Source organism: Macrotis lagotis, chromosome 5 (assembly GCF_037893015.1).
Source record: "Macrotis lagotis isolate mMagLag1 chromosome 5, bilby.v1.9.chrom.fasta, whole genome shotgun sequence".
Classification (NCBI taxonomy): Eukaryota; Metazoa; Chordata; class Mammalia; order Peramelemorphia; family Peramelidae; genus Macrotis; species Macrotis lagotis.
The window spans coordinates 131,806,273-131,822,350 of record NC_133662.1 but is presented as its reverse complement, the minus strand read 5'-3'; positions in this window follow the sequence as shown (position 1 = coordinate 131,822,350).

Genomic DNA, 16,078 nt, shown 5'->3' with positions numbered 1-16,078 from the left:
TGGCCTTTTTTATCCCACCCTCTCTGCTAAGAATCTTGTTTCATATTTCATAGAAAAAAATTGAGGCAATTTGCCATGACATTTTTCCTCTTTCCTTTTCTTTTACTCCTGTTACTCTCCTGTTACTCAGATGCTTCTATTTTCTCCTTCAGCCATACTCCTTACTCCAAGGCACTGCACAAGTGATCTCATTCCATCTCATCAGCTCCAAGAGTTTGATCCTTCCTTTGTCCCCATTCTGTTACTTATTTTTGACCTCTCCCAGTCTTACTAGCTCATTCCTTACTGCCCACAAACATACCCATATCTTCCCTATCCTGGAAAAAACCTCACTTGATCCTTCTATCCCCGCTATCATCCTATATCTCATCTACCCTTTATAGCTTAACTTCTGGTAGAAGCCATTTGCAGTAGGTGTCTCTACTTTCTCTCCTCTCACTTTCTTTTAACCCTTCACCTTGCTGAAACTGCTCTCTCCAAAGTTACTCTCGATCTCTTATGTGCCAAATCAATGGACTTTTATCAATCCTTGTTCTCCTTGATGCTCTTTTCTTTTGCAGTCTCCAGGACACCATTTCTCTCTGACTCTATCTGACTGTTCTTTCTCAATCTTCTTTGCTGAATCCTCCAATCAAACCCTCTAAGCAAAAGTATCCCATAGGGTTCTTTCCTGGACCCTTCTCTCTTCTGCCTATATATTACTTCATTTGATGATCTCATCAGCTCCCATGGATTTAATGGCCATCTCTATGGTGATAATTCTCAAATCTATTGTTCTCTAGTTTCTCTACTGATCTCCAATCTTGCACTTTCAACTGCCTTTCAGTTACTTGAATTGAATGTCCAGTCCAAAAATGTCCAAAATTGAACTTATCTTTTCCTATAAAACCTCACCATTTCCCTCCTTCCCTATTGAGGGCAATATCAACTTCCCAATCCCTCAGGTTTGAAACCTAAGCATCATCATGGATTCCTCACTGTCTCTTATTCCCTTCACCCTTATCCCATCCAATCTATTGACAGGGATTTTTGAGTTTATCCTTGCAACATCTCTTGAATACACCCCTTTCTTTCCCCTCACTTTGCTACAACTCTAGTACAGGCCTTCATTACTTCACACCTGAACTATTATAATAGTCTATTGATGGTTCAGCCTGCACAAGTCTCTCCCCTCTTCAATCTATTCTCAATTCAGCCACTAAAGTAGTTTTCTTAAAGCTCAAGTATGCCCATGTCACCTCCCCCTGCCCCCCTACCCAGTAAAGTCTAATGGTTCCTCATCATGTCCAGAATCAAATACAAAATGTTCTATTTATTATTCAAAGTCCTTCCCACCTTTCCAGTCTTCTTACACCTTACTCTTCTTCAATCCAGGGACACTGGACTCTTGGTTGTTCCAGTAATGAGATACTCCATTTCTTGACTCCAGGCATTTTCTCTGATTACATTCCATGTCTGGAATTCTCTCCTCAATTCTGTTGGCTGGATTATGTAGCTTTCTTTTAACACCAGATAAAAAAACTGTTATTCCATAGGAAACCCTTCCCAGTTTCCCTTCATTCTAGTGCTTTCTATCTGTTAATGATGTCCTATTTATCCTGATAACTTGTATATGTTTATTTGCATATTGTTCTCCTTCATTTTGATTGTGAGCTCCTTGAGAGCAAGGACTGGAAATAAATGTCTATTGACTGATATGAAAAAAATGAGGCACATAGTACTGATAAGACCATGGACTCCTAGGCCCTTGAAGATCCACTAGGATGTGGAATATTCTCATAATGAACAAGCAGTTCACGTCCTTTCTACCCTGGCGATTATACACCAGCTTAAAGATTACTTCTTGCTGTGAAAATGACATAAAAAATCTTTTATCATCCTTCAGCACTAGTCTCTTTAACTTGTACTTAAACTCTATGCCTCACTTTCTTTGTCTATGAAATTCATAATTCCTCATTGTTGCTAGTTTCCATTGTTATTTAATAACAATGATTTTATGCTATATTTTCTCTATGCAAGTTTTACCAGTTTGATTGAAAGGAAAATTATGGAAATAATATACTCTTCATAAAGGGGCTGAATGGTGGCAGTTATATAAAAAATTTTCTTTTCCTTTGAAATTTCAAATTTTATTCACAAATTATAAATTAAATTCCTTTCACACCACAACTCAAAAACCAACACTATAGCAAATTTTGGGGTTCAGGACATGTCCCCAACATGGAAAACAACAAGGAAAACAAAATGTGGAAACAATACCCTAAAATCAGGTTTTAAGAAAATTCAGCTGAGGTAGGGGAGGGGAGAGACTTCAGCCCTCTGGGACCTAAGGAGATATGAACAGGAACCCCAGGATGTCCCAAAGCTACTGCAGGTAGTCATGGTAAGAGGGAGGGAGCTGGGTAGAGCTAAGATGATAAGGAGCTTAAGTATAGAAGCAGTGTTAGACTAATAAGATACAAAGCTTAGCTGTGACCTTTTAAAGGAGTACAGATACTATTAAGAACCTGCTAAATTTCCATGTACCAGAGGCAAATCATCTTTTTCTGGTTACAACTCTGCCATAAACCTTCACTTTTGAAAAAAAAATTCAAATTTGACCTCAGACACTTACAGTGTGATCCTGGTTGGGTCATTTAATTTTGATTGCCTCAGAAAAAGAAATACACAAGCTCCCAAGAATTTATTTACTTTTTTGTTCTAGTCTCCCAGAGTACTTAATTAGTTCAAAACAAAACAAAGACATTTTAATGAAATAACATAGTAAGATGATTTTCAACAAACATTTTTCCCTTATCCCTTCCCTTGTATATATATATTTATACCATCACTAAAGAAAGTGAGCATACATAGGGATTACGAATGAGAGGCCCACCATATTTCAACACAAAAAGAGCATTTCCATCCACACAAAAGTACAAGGATAGAGAATAAATGTTTATAGATAACTTATACCTCTGTCAACCCTGAGCACAAATGATCTTAAAGCCACAGAAGTCATTAAACTGCCTGTAAATTCTAAAAAAAAAAGAGAGATTACATAGGTTATCAAAAAGCATAGTTAACTCTAACAATAAAATAAAATAAAAAAGCCAAAATAAAACCAAAGAGCTAATGGTGGTTATAAGTAAAATAAAAAAAACAAGAGAAAAGAAATTCTCTGATGGACACTAGAAATAGATGTGCCAGCTCCCATCTTGTTTCCCTTCCCACCCCGCTCCTCCCCACCCTCCCCCAGGAGCTACACCATGAGCTATGACAAAGACAGGTAATGGGAACAATGAAATAACTGTGATTCATAGCAGGACTTCAGGACTAGAACATGAGTACTACCTGTGCTTGGCCAAGCTCAAAGAACACCTGATTCCGGTATGAAGCAGTTCTGGGATTTTACTGTGGCTTGGACCATCCCAGAGGGTGAGCATTACAGATTGTTATCACACCAGGCTCAGGGAGGGTTAGCTCTGAAAAATGGGGTTGGTCTCCTAATAGGAAAAAGAAGTGGCCTCCACACTGGGGTTCTTAACAATTCCAACCACATGAACCCTTATATCTTACTGGCTCTCGCTGATCTCACCTACATAATCTCTGCTCTACAGATAGCTATGCTGGCTTCCTAATGAATGCCATATTTACAGCCTTCTTTTAGTGAATTTACTTTACTGGTCTCCACTGAATAGTACTCTGGTAACTGTTGGGGAGAATAGTTTCTGACAGGCTTTTTATTTTAGCCACTGTAGACTCCTGGCAGAATCAGCTAAACCTTGACTTTTATCTGCAGTTACTTAGAAGCTTCTCTATTAGGGGCAAGCTACCATCTCTTTCATCATAACCCCCACACCCAGCAAACAAAAGCCAGGAATCATGACCCAAAGTTTAGATTTTTCTTTTTTTGATCCTATAGCTGTTTGAAGGTTAAAATCTTCTCTTACAGATAATTTAGGATCCAAGATTAGTTATCCAACCACAATCCCATGATACCATTATCACCATACTAGATTGTAAATTCCTTCCTAGGAATAGGAATAAGGACTAGATATAGGGAAAGATTTGTTTTCATTAATATAAGAAACTCTAGGCAAGAAAATTCCCTAATAGCATTGCATATATGTCATCACCATATCTGTAAATTATAATTTAGAGATTGCCAAAGAACATTGAAACTCTTATTTAATGGTTACTGGCTTCTAGACACTGAACTAACAAGCACTGTAGATACAAATAAATTTAGCACAGTACATAGATGCTTAATAAATGCTTATTGAATTGAATTAAAATTGAATTGTCCTATGAAAAAACTCATTCTCTCAGTAGAGATAAGAAGAAAGGAAGGGGATGTGTGTCTCACTCTTATGAGCTAATCCTGATTTTCTTTTCCATTTCCTCTGATGACAAATAACCAAACATTGGTTGTTACTCTTTTATCCTTTGTTTGCTCTAGTATGAAATGCATACTTTTTCAGTGGGGGAAAAACAATATTCATTCAGTCAATAAGTATATTGACTGATTATAAATAACAATGTATGACAATAAATAAAAATATTGTACCCTACACTAGATCCTGAAGGAAGTAAATGTAATTGTTTTCAAGTAAATAATTGTATCAACATAACATCTTTCTTTCAAAGATTGAAAACTGCTTTCACTTGTGTAATTTCATATGCTTCTTCAGTGTTAAAATGAAAGCAATCTTTCATGACAAGTTCATGGGATTTAGAAAAGAAAGTCTTAGAGTCAGTCTAATCCAATTTTCTTGTTTTATCATTGAAGAAATGAGGATTTAAAGAAGGAAGTTATTTATTAACAGTTGTTAAGTGACAAAGTTAAGACTCATACCCATATCCCCAACACCAAATCTAGTTTTATTTCTTTTATCTAATCATTTCTTTTCCTCTAACAGGTAATTATTGGTAGATGCCATACAAGTTAATTCAATAGGTTGCCAGGCTATACATTTGTGAGCTGAGAAATATAATTCCTAGTCAATCATTATTTTGTTATGTTGCCCTAAGAAGACTAGATACTTTAGTTTCCTCACATATAAGAAGCACATCCATCATTCTATCTGGACTTCCCCAGTTCCATCTTTGAAAAAAGTAAGGGCATTGGGGAATGTGCCTAGGAAAGAAGACAAGATATGGCCTCAAGGGAATAGAGCCTCAGACAAAATCTTTGGACTAAGAGATGAGAGGAAACAATGGAGGCTTTATGGCAGGGAAGAGTTTCTGTGTCTGGATTCCTCTTGCTTCATGATGACGAACTACCCATGGCAAGGAAAACCATAAGAGGTCCCTACTAGCAACAGCACACCTAATGGAAAAACAAAGAGGTTAAGTTTGCTCTGGATTCCTCATTCATGACCTGTGCTTTTTTTTTTTTTTTATCTAATTACCTCTTTGACTGAAAAATGAATTGAATATTCTTTGCAAACTATGAACTTTGTCTTACACTCTCTCCCAAGGTTCACAAGTAATAAATAGCAGCCCACTTGATTTAATCATAGAAAGTAAAGGGCATATAGCAGAGGAGATGAGTTAATATGCTTAAAAAAGAATAAGTGCAAAAGCCTTGTTACCCCTTTACATACTGTGAACATATTGTGAATCAGAGAAAATTCTGATTGAATCAGAAAAGGAACTTGGTGTTGACTGGTGAAGATTTTCCAGGTCCATAATGGCTTTTAAAAAGCTCAGACTGCCAGCCCTGGAAGCAGCCCACTCTTTTAACACTGTACCTCTCCAAGGGCATTAAAGATGAGAGGGAGACAAGGGAGGTCTTGTGACCAGTAAGAAATAGGGAGTTTCTTTGTCTGGATTGCCCTTGTTCAATGGTGATAAATTACCTATAGCAAGGAAAATCTTAAGAGTCCCTGCTGGTGGCAACTAGGTGGCATAGTGGATAGAGCACCAGCCCTGGAGTCAGGAGTACCTGAGTTCAAATACAGCCTCAGACACTTAATAATTACCTAGCTGTGTGGCCTTGGGCATCCACTTTAACCCCATTTGCCTTGCAAAAAAACCTAAAAAAAAAGAGTCCCTGCTAGCAATAGAACACAAAGTGGAAAAGCAGTTTGAGTCTGCTCTGAATTCTAACATGTGACCAGTAGTGTTTAAAAAACAGTACTGGAGAGGATTTTTCTTTCCTCCCTGCCATTAGCTGTGAAGTCTTTCAGTGGACTTCTGTGAGCTAGTGAAGATTCTGCAACCATCTCAAAAGTTGCAGGGAAAGAGAGGAGATTAAAAGAGAGCTGAGAGGAAACAACAGACAGAGCTCTAAATGACCTGCTTAGCAGAAAACCTGAGCCCATTGTTTTTGACACCATGAGGCAAGAAAGGAAATGGGGTTAGAGTATCAGAAAAAATAGTTGCTTTTTGTTTCATGTATTTCCTATATCTGTATAAATATTAGTTTGTGACCACTCTACAAACTGATGCCACATGAATTTGTGAATGCATGTATCCCAAGTCTATGGGAGGAATCTTGTATTGCAGTTGTGCTATCTTAATATTTTAATAAATTCCTTTATTTTGAGTTAATTATATTTACTTATTGACTTAAGGGTAAACATAGCAGTTGGACCTAATGAACTATGGTTGTACCACAGAGTTCCCCTGGAACCTGTGAGAGTCTAATCATACCTTTGAAAACCTAATGTGCCACCTGTGAGGAAATAATACACACATGATCATAGAATTTTCATATTTTGAGCCTTGTTTGCTGATGTCATTGGGATCCTCAAATGAAGATTGGCAATTGGTCAATAATTTGGTCTCAGACACTTGCCTGGGACTCAGAGAACTTAAGTGACTTGCTCATGGTCATACTATTGGTATGTAATCAGAGCAGTACTTGAATACAAGTTTTCCTGACTTGAAGGCCAGAACTCTACCTACTACCCCATGTTGGTTCTCGTAGTTTATATATTAAAACATATTAACAAATCTAATAGCACTATGACTGGCAAGTGAAGTTCAGGAACTGAATGAGGCTGAAATGAATGTCAGTGAAGGAGGGATATGGAAAAGAGAAATAATGAAGTTGATCCCGCTTTAAAATATTACATGGTATTTTATGCTTGAATGCATTGTTCTGCTTTCCTGTATGGAAAGAAGTCTTTTATCTAATCACCTGTTTATTTTGTAATAGGAGGCACACAAAATAGGAAAGGATAAGACTTCTGTGATGATAAACTGGGTCCCAAGTTTAATGTATTCACTAGAAAAATGAAACCAAATTAACAAAATCTGACAAGCTGAAAGAAATGTGAAGAACTCTGACATTTCAAACAGTTCAGCAAGGGAAATGAATAATTACTGCAACAGAACTGTCAAATGAGAAAATTAGGTCTACTAAGAGTTCATGAATAATATTAATTTGAGAGAAAAACAGAGTCCATTAAACTTTCTCATATAATTCAATATCTAATTATAAATCATTTTTTTCAGTCTTTAGATTCCTGATGAACTTCAGGAGCTTTGCTTCAGCCTTTTGCATATTTTTCCTGATCCTTTTTTATCATTTCCATCTAATATCCTTAACCCAATTCCTCATCCCACCCCCAATTACCTTTGACTTTAAAGATTTACTTTGTTAAGATTCATCATTGGCCCTTTTTAGAAATTTATAACCCCCAGTATGCCATCCAGATGATTTGACTACTGCTTCAACTACCAGAAAAATGTTCTGAAATCCAGAACATATTTTGAAATGTCATATATAATAATGGAAGAAAAATAATTGCATATGGGTTGTTACATGGATCAATGCAATACATTTATATTCTATCATAAATTTTATATTCACTCACAAAATTTAGCCAATCATTGCTCTAATAATTTGATTTGTATTATTATTTTTGAGAAATGTAGTTATTTGTCTATTCCTTTTGTCTTTTTCACTATGTAAATCTTTTCTAATAAATATTTTATCAAAAAAAAATCTCCCCTTTCCCCCTCATTACAATATAAGGACTTTTTAAATTCCTTAACATTCTTTTTAGAACAGGTGACTTAAATGTAGGACACAGGCAGGATTGAGAACATAATTTTTTTAGAAAATCTATTGATTCACTTTGAATAATTTGGTCATGTCAGAATTAAGTAATCTACTTTATAGATGAAAACCATCAAGTCACTTGTGAACTATCTGCATCATTTTTCCACTATAAGTCAATAGTATTTTATTAACCAACAGCTGAAGCACACTAAACTGTTAATTGAATTAATACAGAGGTAGTGAGTCAGACCATGACCTCAGGTGTCTGACATTGTAGCTGATTTTGAATTACAATACTCACTATGAACACTTGGTGGTGCCAAACAATAGACACTTTAGAAATATGTCCCCTTAGTGTTTTCAGGAGTCTTAAGAATTCACACTAATCACTCTGTGTCCCACTATCACCTTCATAATATTATGGCATCGCATGTAATAACATCACAGTAATAACAGAATAAAGAATCATGATAATGAGGCTGATTATAATGTTTGAAGTTCTAAAGTTTACACAGTGCTCACCTCCACAACCCTGGAAGGTAGATGATTTATGTGCTTTCCAGTAAAGGAAAATTAACTGTTACTTTCTACATATCATTCATAAATTCATCTAGTAAAAGTATATTGAGTATTTGATATATGTAAACCAGATGCTAGGAGAGGTTCAAAGATAGAGTAGTAAGTAAATATATACATGTACACATATATGTGTTATATATTTATACACACACATATATAACACACATTTTGAATATATAATCTAGGAATTTGAAGGCAGTGTAACATAGCCTTGGAACCAGGAAACCCTCGATTCAAATTCTGTTTCCTACACATGTTGAATTTGGGATCCAGAACTAGGTACTTTTCTAGCCAGTGATATTGACCTGCAGGCAAACCCAAGAAAAAGATGCTCCACCGGTCAGTGCTGGACATTTTCTCTGACTGTACTCCATGCCTGGAATACCTTTCCTCCTCAATTGTGCCTATTGACTTTCCTGGCTTCTTTAAATCCCGAGTAAAATCCCATCTATTACTGTAGGCTTTCCCCAACCACTCTTGATTCTAGTGCGTTCCCTCTGTTAATTATTTCCTATTTATCATATATATATATATATGTATATGTATATATATCCTGCATTTAAAATTTTTTTTGCATATTGTCTCCCCTATTGGATTGTAAATTCCTGGAGAACAGGGACTGCCCTTTGACTCTTTTTGTATTTTTTCAAGGTTTAGCTCAGTTTTTGATACTTAGTAGTACTTAACAGATGTTTATTGATTGATTTATCTAACATTCCGTGCTGTCTGGCAACTCTATAATTTGTAGTCTTACATGATTTATAGATTATAAATCCATAACCTCTAGCTGGTGGGTCATATTGGTCTGGTACTACCAAGACTACTGTTAGCAGGATTGGAAATTCAATAAATTTAGGACCTTTTAAGGGGGAATTAATTAAATGTTTGACTAAATGTAGCCTGTGAATGATGTCACAGATATCCAAATGGTGGTCCTTGGCAGAAAAAAGATTTCCCAACTCCCACATGTATTGATAGAACAATATATATATATATATATATATATATATATATATATATATATACACACACACATATATATATACATATATATATATAATACATAGATCAGTGAAAACACATATCTAAACTCTATCCCTATTCTTATGAAGAAATTTATAATCTAACACAGGGAAAATAATGAGTAGCATAGGATTAGGGTTAGATAACTGGTCTTAGATCCAGGAAGACCTGGATTCAAGTTCTGACCTCTGAACATATTGCGTAATCCCTTGGTTCTCTAGGCAACTCTTTAAAGACATAGTTTTAGAGAAGATGCTGACATTATAAAGTAGAAAGTTTCCTCATCCAGAAATTTTCTATATCCCCCTCATCAAATAAATCATAAATCCCCATGGGAGGATAATTTAACCTATTCTACTCTCCCTTTCCATTTCTCCTAGAACATTCCTCTTTTACGCTTTAATTTTTTTTTGAGATCATCCTTTCATGTTCAATTTACTCAGTCTATATACATGCCTGCTATTAATGAGAAAGTTCTGAATTACCAGTATCATTGTCCCATGTAAGAATATAAACAGTTTAACCTTATTAAGCCCCTTATGATTTCTTTTTGTTTTTCTTGAGTCTTCTATTTGAAAGTTCAATTTTCTGTTCAGCTCAGAAGAGTTTGAAAATCCCATATTATATTAAATGTCCATGTTTTTCCCCTGAAAAACCATGCTCAGTTTTGTAAGGCAGTTGATTTTTGGTTGTATTCCAAGCTCTTTTTCCCTCTGGAATATCATATTTTAATTCCTGTGATCCTTTAATGTAGAAGTTGCTAAATCATATGCTGTCATGACTGTGGCTCGCTCCATGATATCTGTGTTGGGTTTCTGGTTGCTTGCAATATTTTTTTCGTTGCACTGGAATTTGGCTATAATATTTGTAGGAGTTTTCATTTTGGGATCTCTTTCAGATGATCAGTGGATTCTTTCAATTTCTATTTTACTCTCCCATTCTAGAATATCAGGACAGTTTACCTTGATAATTTCTTGTAAGGTAGCCCAATAGGTAGTCCAATAAATTTTAAACTTTCTCTCCTGGATCTATTTCCCAGGTCAGTTGTTTTTCCAATGAGATATTTCATTGTCTTCTAGTTTTTCATTCTTTTGGTTTTGCTTTATTGTTTCTTGATGTGTCATAGAATCAATAGCTTCCATTTGCTCAGTTCTAATTTTTAAAGAATTTTTTTCTTTAAGGAGCTTTTGTATTTCCTTTTTCATTTGGCTAATTCTATTTTTTAAGGAGTATTTTTTTCCTTCAGTGAATTTTGTGCTTTTTCCATTTGACCAGTTCTGCTTTGTAAGGCATTCTTCTCCTCATTCACTTTTTATGCCTCTTCAACCATTTGACCTAGTCTGTTTTTTAAGATGTTATTTTCCTCACTGTGTGTGTATTACTCCTTTACCAAGCTATTGATATTCTTTCATGATTTTCTTGCAATCACTTTCATTTCTCTTACCTATTTCTCCTCTACCTCTCATACTTGATTTTTCAAAATCCTTTTTGAGTCCTTCCTTGACCTGAGACCAATTCATATTTTTTGTAGAGACTTTGACTTTGGAGCTTTGACTTTGTTATCTTCTTCTGAACGTGTGTTTTGATCTTTCTTGTCACTATAGTAACTTTCTATGGTCAGATTTTTTTTTCAGTTGCTTGCTCATTTTCTCCAGTCTAATACTTAATTTTTAACTCTTTGTTAAAAGGGATATGCTTCATGGACTCAGGGCATATTATCCTAAGTTTCAGGGGTTTCATGCAACTGTTTTCAGAGATCTGATCCTGGTCTGTTGGAGCTGGGTCTGTGCAGGGTCCAGACTGTTTTTCCACTGGGTCTGTGCAGGGTCTGGACTGTGTTTCACTGGGTCTGTGCTGGGTTTGGACTGTGTTCTACTGGGTCTGGACTGTGCACCACTGGGTCCATACTATGCTTCACCAGGTCTGTGCAGGGTCTAGATTGCACTCCACTGGGTCCAGACTGCAGGGTCTGGACTGTGCTCCACCGGGTTTGTGCAGGGTCTGGACTGTGCTCCACCAGGTCTGTTCTGTCCTCCACTGGGTCTATGCTGGGTCTGGACTGTGCTCCACTGGGTCCAGACTATGCTTCACCAGGTCTGTGCAGGGTCTAGACTGTATGCTACTGGGACCAGACTGTGCTCCACCAGGTCTGTGCAGGGTCTAGACTGTGCACCACTGGATCTGAGCAGGGCTTAGACTGTGCTCCACCCTCATTCTGGTGCAATAGACCTTTCCTGCCAACTTTCTAAGTTGGGCTGAAAAATTGTTTCACTTCATCTTTTTTATGGGTTCTGCCACTCTAGCATTTGTTCAGTCATTATTTTAAGGTATTTGGTGGTGTTTGGGGAGAGCTCAAGCAAATCCTTGCCTTTCCACCTTTTTTGGCTCTGCATCCTTCAATGGTGACATTTTTGTAGGGTAGCTAATGCAATTGATGACGGAATCAGAATTCAAAAAAAAATTTTTTTACCAGGTAGATTATTGGGACTTAACAAGTAAGATGATAAAACTTTATATTTAGGTTAAAAAGCAATCTCACACACATTAAATGGGGGGGGGGGAAGTGCATGGCTATTCAGCATCATATGAGGTTTAGCATCCAGGAATAAGAAAGTTATAGTTTTATACTCTTCCTTGTTCAGATCACCTCTGTAGTATTATGTTCAATTCTGGGAGCTATGTTTCAAAAGAAGTATATCACTAATAAGTTTGAAAGTGTCCAGAATAAGGCAACCAGAATGTTTATTCCAAAAAGCTTGGGTGTATGTCATGACACGAACAATTTATAGAACAAAAGATGTTTAGAATAGGGAAAGCATGCTCAAATTTTCACACTTCCATTGCAGCTTCTGCTGCAATGAAGTCAATGCATTAGATCTATTTGGAATCCCAAGGCTCTAAGCATGGCACTGGAGGTTCTTCTGGGCTGAATTCCACCCTGACCCTGATCATTGTCATAGATGCCAGTTTTTCCACTCCGGGAGTCCCTTGTATTTTCTTTTTTTTTTTTTTTTAACAAGACAATGGTTTTAAGTGACTTGCCAAAGTCACACAGCTAGGTAATTAGTGTCTGAGGCTACATTTGAACTCAGGACCTCCTGACACCAGGACCAGTGCTCTATTCACTACGCCACCTAGCTGCCCCTGTCCCTTGTATTTTCAACTTAGTTTGGCATGCCTTTACTATTTGCCACTAGGCCTCAACAAGAGGGCCTGGCCTCACAGAAAAATGACTAGAGTTCAAGAGTCAAGGATGCAGACAAGCTATGGAGGTATATTAGCCATCTTAAGTTCATAAACTTTAAAGTCAGGCAGATTGAATTCTAGTTTAGTCCAGTGACAAGTTAAAAATTTTTCTTAGTTGGCAAAGACTTGCAAAGAGGTTACTACAGTAATTTCTAGCCAAGTTTGATGAAGACATGAATAGGCAATGAATGAATAGGGCAGGATAGGATAGTGGCAGTGGGAATAAATAGGAAAGAATTCATGAAATAGATAATGCAGAGATGGAAATAACAGAATCATAGAATCTTTCAACTAGAAGCACTCACAACAGGGTCAGAAAAAGTGATACAAGGCCACTCTAAAAGTGTCTCTAAAACTTTGGGATAGGGGCGGCTAGGTGGCACAGTGGATAGAGCACTGACCCTGGAGTCAGGTGTACTTGAGTTTAAATTCGGCCTCAGACACTTAATAATTACCTAGTTGTGTGACCTTGGGCAAGCCACTTAACCCCATTGCCTTGCAAAAAAACGAAAAAAAAAACTTTGGGATAATTGTAGAAAAGGTGAGACACTGGCACAAGACCACCCAGCTTGGTAATCTTCTCATCAGAGGGTGCTATGCTCTATGAGCAAGGCATAAAGCTCAGAGGAAAAGTGAGATGTGAAAGCTTCGAGTACCCACCCAGGTATTCACAAGGACTATTTGTGCATTCTGGGCTCATATTGGTCTGATCAGCCAGAGTCAGTCACACTATAACTTGTCTCTTAACATAGTGATGTCGTTTTGGTCCTCTTGGGTAAAAAAGGGTAAGAACCAATCAAAACCCTCTAATGAATAGGAGCCTACCACCTTCTATGATATCCCATTCTACTTTTGAACAGATCTAATTATTATAAAGTTCACACTAAGGCTAATTTCACAATTTTCAACTTTCACCTATTTCTCCTTACTTTAATAGAAGGTGGATCTCTACTTTACATAGAATAAGCTTTTTTGTCATAAGATAAACTTCAAACTTGTAAGCAGCTATTATAAATTCTTTAAATCTCCTCTCCAGAGAAGCATCCACAGTTCTTTGACATGAGTTAAAAATCTTAACTAGTCTGGACATCCTCTTCTATCCAGCTTATCAATATCCTCAATAAATGTGGCTCCCAGAACTGATGTGAAAGTTAATGTCCAAAGACTTCAACAAGATTACTTTCTGGAATTTGAACCTAGATCATCTAGCTCTAAATCTAGCCCATTTTCTTTCTTTAAAAAGTTTCACTGATACTTTTTGTTTTAATATAACAACTTATCCCCATGCAATCTTTTCTTGTGACAAAGGAAAACATTTAAACAGAATTAACTAAGTGGCTATATCTAAATAGGGTGTGGAATGTCCTATACCCAAAGTCTTCTCCTTTCCAAGAAAATAAAGTGAATTTCCTCATCCCTTCTTCTTTCTATGATAAAGAGATATATATGATTATTCTTTAAAAAAAAAGGATGGCTAGGTGGTACAGTGGATAGAGTACCAGCCCTTAAAGGCAAAAATGATCAACACAAACATAAAGACAACAATCATTTTTTTCTTCCAGACTTTATTAGATTTTACCAGATGACACTGCATGATAACTACACTGCTTTGTGCATGCCAATAAGAATCCAACTGCAATCCAGATGGCAAAATCTGTATAACAAGCAAAATATTTTATTTCCCACAATCATTTTCATAAGAGTATAGTGTCTTTGTAGTCTTTCATAGGCGTGGATAAAGTAATGCTAGCATTCAGTTTTTTTTAAAAGCAAAAAAAAAAAAGAATCAGACTCGATGACTGAAGTTGTGAGCCCATAAGTTATTTTGTAAAATATCCCCAAGAATTTGGACTTAAGAATCCTCTTTCAATTACAATTTGTCACTGTGATTTGACACTTGTATTATTCCAACTGCCAGCAGTAAAATGATGTTGAATTTACTAAAATGGAGTAGTACACTCACTCACGCAGCACAATACATAAATGTAGAAATCAATAATAGTAGGTAAAAGATTTTTTCAAAATTCTGTGTTAAAAAATCTATTAATCTTAAGGTCCTGGCCAGCAGGACAGTTGTTGGCAGGAGGAATTTTTTTCTTCAAATATTTATACAAGTGAATATACAATATTTGTCAATATATTTTCAGATAGCATGATTTGTTTTAGCTTTTAGTGATACATCAACAGGACAAACTAAATGTCATGCAACTAAGATAAAAATTAAAGAAAAGAAAAAAAGAGGCAGTTTGTGTGGGTTACTTAGAACAAAAGGTACCAATGGAATTACCCAACAAAATGGACAAATCAGTGAGATGAAGATCAAGAGGCTAAGAAAAAATATCAAGTGAATACCTCATACTATCATTCTATAGAGAAAGGTACACTGTGGGTAAAATATTGCCAAAGAGAAAAATCTATTCTGGAAATCTTATAGAGGTTACAATTTTTTGAATGATTCTGTCCTACTCATAAATAAAGAGCATGACAAAGAACTATTTTAACTGCTCAAGTGATGATGAGAAGATATAATCAGTGCATCTGGGATCACTTTGAAGATTTTTAATCTTAGTGGATTTGAGAGAAGCTACAATTTAAACATTTGGCAGTCAATATTTTACTTTTTTATTTTTTCTTAACACAACCAATTGCTTAAAAACATGTACCATTTAAATAAAATATTTCATTATTTATCTATGATAATAAAATTGGCTAGATTCACTGAAATAGCATTACTCATATGAAAGAATATGTAGCTCCCTTTGTGTTTTTAAGAGGGAAGCAAACACAACTCTGAATTTTCATGAGACTTTTCAGGGAAAAAAAAGAAGTCCAATTTAATGAAAAAATAAGGCACCTATAAAGGATTTAAAATGTTAAATCTTGTTACACCAAGCACCAAAAGTTGAAGGTGTCAATGAAAAAATGAGTATAAACCCATTATCTAAGCATTTAATTACCAATTTCTTTCTTCCTTTTATTAAACCCTGCACAAACAGTACAATGATATAAACAAAACATTTAATATTCTGGAAACTATATTCATTAAAACAATGTACAACTGTAAAAATTTGAAATATTGTAATAATATGAGAGCAAAAAATGGCTTTGGACAGTAAATTCCTTTTTTTCCAGTATTTTCATAAAAAACTGTTTTTTTCACTTCAATTCTCTTTCAAACATTTTAAAATAACATTTATAGATTGGATTTTGGTTTAATTGTTGTTTTCTATAGTA